This window comes from Centrocercus urophasianus, unplaced genomic scaffold (genome assembly GCF_019232065.1).
Source record: "Centrocercus urophasianus isolate 14NV4802_14NV808 unplaced genomic scaffold, USGS_Curo_1.0 seq_10, whole genome shotgun sequence".
Lineage (NCBI taxonomy): Eukaryota > Metazoa > Chordata > Aves > Galliformes > Phasianidae > Centrocercus > Centrocercus urophasianus.
In genome coordinates, this window is record NW_024884142.1 from 95,230,772 (window position 1) to 95,235,771 (window position 5,000).

A 5,000-nucleotide genomic window follows, 5' to 3' on the forward strand; every position below is an offset into this window, starting at 1 on the left:
CAGGCCTTGCAGTGGATTTCAAACCAGTGGTGTGTTTTGAAATACAGATGAACAGTCTTTATTTAAAGTTCGGTATTTTGAAATCAGTTTGCCACACATGTCCAAGTATCTGGGTGGTTTTTTAAACGTATTTACTTTGCTGTATGCACAGGTGGTTTGACTCTTCAACAGCATTTTTCAAAAAAAATGTAACTCAGACTTTCTCTCCTGGATCAGTGCTTGTTTAGTAGAACTTTTACCTACTACAAGCTTTTGAAGTACTTTTTCAAGTGCATTACATAACCTTTAGATACTCAAGCTAACAAAAATATGTATGTATTATCCTATACTTGCTTTTGTACTCTGTGGAGTGAAAAAGGGTGAAACATGCGTTCCACACAAAGGAACTACTATAGCGTTTTGCAAGTCTTGCATGAACTCTGAGCACTGCCTCTAGATACGTGTGGAGTTGTCAGTGTAGTATAGTTGTGTTTTTTTAACATCTAATATCATGACTGATTAATTTATGCTGCTTATTCCATCTTAAGAGGAGTTTCTTATGTTTCTTCTAGTTTTGCATTTCTTGTGCTTTGAAGTAGGACAAATATTGCTGTGTTCCTCATGTCAGAAGCACCAAGATGATGATTAAATGTTTAAGTTTTCTGCATAAAATGGAACACATAGAGCAGTTTCTACAGTGTAGCTGTATGGGCTGTAATAGGAATACCAATGAATACCCATTGCTTCTTTTACTGGCAATGAGGGGCCGTGCAGTTCTGCCATAATAGAAAAGTTAGTTTTATGTTCTTGATCATTTTCTGAGGATTTAACTTAAAATGACTGATTTGACAAGTCCTTGATAAAAATCCTGTTTCCATTCTTAGCTTAAATACGCAGTTTAGGAGGAAACACGCAAGGAGTGGAGTTTCTTACCTCTACTTGAGTTTATAGCCTTGAAAGTGGGGATTCTCAAACTTTTCTAGCTAAGGATCACAACAGAGAGACTGTCTTGTGTACCACCCCTCCTGCCAATCAGTATCCCATTTGTCACCCTTGTGGCAATAACTGCAATTCCTTACATGGAAATGGAGGAGGCAGAGGTGGGAGTCTTCGCCTTTCATGTGATGTAGCCTTGGCAGTGGAAAAAACTCTGAACATCTTTTTGCTGTGCCTGTAAAATGTTGTGTCAGCTCCTGGTTCTGTGCCCAAATGTGGTCCCCTTCCCTCAGCTCCTCACCTGGCCGGCTGCAGGCTCCTCTCCTTCCCTCGTCTGGTGCCTACTGGAGTGGCTTCAGGGGATTGGCTGTGCCTCATCAGTGGCTCTGTAAGGATGGCACTTCTTCCCTACCTCTCTTTAGGAAGTATTGCTAACATAGGCAAATAAGCAGCCTGTGCCTCAGTCCCAGTGTCTTCCATAAGAGTATGAGCTGTTTTTCCTGATTCTGACAGAGGAATCTAGGAACAGAAAGGATGAGTCAACACCGTACGTCCAACCAGCTTGCCACAGACCACCAGGGGTCTACAAAATAATGTTTTAGGGGAGATAATAACTGCAGGCCGATAGCTACAGCAGCCCTCAAGGGTTGTTGATGGTGATCTTGGGGTTTTGAAAGTCCTCCCCCAGGTGTTGGTACATACCAGAAGGACAAGAAATGAGAAATGTTGCCAGCTCTCAGCATTGTACTGGAAAGTCTTTTGGTACTTGTTTCTTCTGAAAATGTAAACTTTAAGAACCGGGAGGTCGCATGGGCAGCTCAAAGCTTCAAAACAGAGAGTAAAGGACAAGAACCACTAATTAGTTGATGTATACTTAAAATGCTTTTGTGGGCAAATCCCTTCTGTAATTTTGTGCTTGGGGTTGTGTCTCTAGAGGACCTTGGGTAAGCAGGAGCCTGCTGTACTCATTTCTCACGAGGCCATTTGTCCCACTCTGCCAGAAGGCCTTCCACAGAGCCACTCAAACCAGTGTCTGCAGGGCCTTGTGTCCCTGCCAATGTAGAAGCACGTTTGCGTTGGGATTTCCAACTTTGTTTCCATATATACCAAAAGCATGCAAAGCCCAGAGCAGCACAGAGCTGGGAAGCTCATCTTATGACTGAACCATTGCTTTGCCATTGGGTTCAAGGAGAGCAGAGCAAGATCTTCTCATCCTGCCATGTCGGCTGGGGACTGGGCCACCCTGCCCTTCTGCAGTGTGCTTGGCCGTGTCCTGAGTGTCAGACTCACACTGGGAAGAAAACTCTCTCCCTTCTTTCTCATAGCACCGAACCAGGGATGTTTCTCATCCAGTGAGGACACTGCTTTGCCACCTGGCAGTCCTGACCCTCTGGGACTCCTTTTTGCTGGTCAGCAGGAGGCCATGGCATGCATTGCTTTGACAGGAAAGGACTTTGTCTCCGGTTCCTTGTATCAAGGCCTTAAGGCTGATGGCAGTTTCCTTTCCTAGCCTAGTAGCAAGGCCAGAAAGATACATCAGCTGACCTCTGGTCCTGTCCCTAGGGCACGATCTAGATGCAAATGTGTCCCTTCCTCTGCTGTTTTCTGCGTAGTGCTGTGCAAAGAGGAATGTAATGGGAACGGGGCTGCAGGAAGAGAGCCCAGCTCCTTGCCACCATGCGTGCTGCCATTTTGCAGCCTGCAGACAGCTTTTTGGCTGGGGAGCCGAGTTCCTGGCTTGGGGCCAAAGGGGAGCTGATGTGTTCAGAGTCCGTCAGTCAGGCAGGGAGCTCGGATCCAGCCAGAGCTCTGCGTTTCCAGCGCCAGCTGCTCCTGATTTGACTGGAAACACTTTCCTAAGACGTGTGAAAAAATAAAAGTTATTAAAATTACCAGCTTGCTGATTTCCATTTGAATCTGAATAGTTACACTTTTATTAATATCCTGTAATTCAAGTCGCTGGTGCCGTACCTCAGACCTCAGTCTTTGCACTGGAAATGAAAATGTAATCTCACCTTGTTCCAGGGAAATGGAGTTTGCTGGCACGTCACAGAACTGTGAGGGCAGTCGGTGTTTCAGTGTCTCGAACCGCACAGAATGAGCTGATGGCACGTTTGCTGTCGCAGCCTGGAGATGTGCAGTAGTTACATGTGCAGGAGGGCTTTGCGGCGTGCACCATATGCCGTGCAGTGGGTGCAAGCGTGCGGAGAGAACACAGCACACAGGTTCAAGTAAGAGGAGGGAGTTGTGTGGTCAAGTATAAATATCACATAATCTAATAGTGTTGATTTCCCTTCTTGCACTCTTATAATGGCTTGACATCAAATGATGACAGGGGTGGGATTATCTCCCTTTCTTTGGGATTGTACTTGCCATGTTGTGCCTAACCTGTTATGGATAAAATAGTTCTGTCTGTACTTCTGTGGTAGAGCCTTTCTCCATTACGAATTCTTCTGTCATTGTCTTTAAGGTGCCTATCATCTTGATGGCTAAGTGCCAATTAAAATGCAGAATTATCACATAACACAATTAAAGTAAAAGCCAAAGAAGCCTACTTTACAAACCTCTGATCTAAATTTAGCTCTCTTTTTTGGGTCACTATTTTTTCACTAATTACAAAAACAACTATTTTAGAAAAAAATAGCAGTTATCAGGTATTTTGTTATCTGACCGTAGGGTGTGAAGTGTTTTTAATTGTTTTTCTGATTAACTACAAGCTCCCAAATTCAAGTAGAAACACACTTACATTTTCTATATGATTCCCATACTTTACCAATGGGTGAGCCTTTTTGTGACACAGTAGTAGAATTAATGAGATAATAATTAAAAAAAACCTTCTGCTACTGATGATTGACCACTGATGGTAAATGTAATTGAATTAGCAGTGCACTAAAATAAATGTAGACAAAATAAATATAGACAAGAAAATCTGGTGAAAGCTTCTGTAATGTTTTAGATTAATAGGCATACAGAATTCTTCACATTTTTTATTACGTTGTCCCTAGATGAATTCAAAGTAATTGGGGTGGTTAATTTTATTTACACAGAGCCGTTCACAGCGCATTAAATAATAGAGATAATTGAACAAGAATTGTCAAGTGTGTACTGATATCAGACATATTACAGAAGGGAATGTGCATAAAACTTCATTTCTATGCAGCCATTGTTTATGGTAATTAAGTACACAGATTTATCCCTTGGTTGCCTTCCAAGCTTATGGCAACTGCTATTGTTGTGCTCCATTAATATGTAATCAGGAAATAGTTTAATTTTCTAATCTGCAGTTTGAGAATTCACTTTCTAACAACTCTTAATTACTGCATTGCCCTAATGATGCTCATGGTTAGGAAAACTGAACCAATAAACTCCGTGGAAGAAGCCAGAGGGGATTATACTTCCAGAGGTGGTGCTTACTTAATAAACTTGTTATGCCTTCACCAGAGGGAGCTCAGTGTCCTTCAAAAGCATCTAATTTTATATTTCTGAGTTGTACATACCCACAGTGTGAAGAGTTAACATACGGTGTGCGATGGGGGTGGCTGTGAATTTCTTTTGCTAGAGAACCAGATAAGCGATACTATCACCATTTTGGTATTTTTCCTACCGTATACTAATTGTAGAGTTTAATTGCATTGGAAATAATGCAGGTAGCTTAATCTATTGTTTTAAATAGTCCTCACGGGTTTATTTTTGTCGTTTGTTTTCCTTCATTAGCCACACTAGCTAAACACGGTATCGTAAAATCTTGCGGCAGAGATAAGCTCTGTGTTTGACAGCTATCTAATTTTTGCTGTTTTCAGGGTGAATCTTGAACAGTAAAGAGTTCCTAAAATTGTTGCCTTTCTCCACTGGCCCATAGTTCACCTTGATTGCAGTGCCTTGCTGCTGCCTTACTGAGCACAGCTCTCATGGGAGCACAGGAGTTATTTCAGGCTGGCAGTGCTGCCCTGAGGTCAGAACGGAGGTCCTGCAGGCTCCCTGTGCTGGCCCAGCCCAGCACCGTCAGTCTCGGGAGTGACAAGATAGGAAAAGGGAAGAGCTGGAATCTGCTGAGGTTCACCACCACCCTGGGCTCCACTACACTC

At 42.9% G+C, this 5,000-nt stretch overlaps 1 protein-coding gene across 8 annotated transcripts in view; it reads left to right on the plus strand.

The window, feature by feature from the left end:
* Positions 1–5,000, plus strand: part of EHBP1 (EH domain binding protein 1) — a 196,298-nt gene that overhangs the window by 167,572 nt on the left and 23,726 nt on the right. The gene's annotated exons all lie outside the window — the stretch shown is intronic.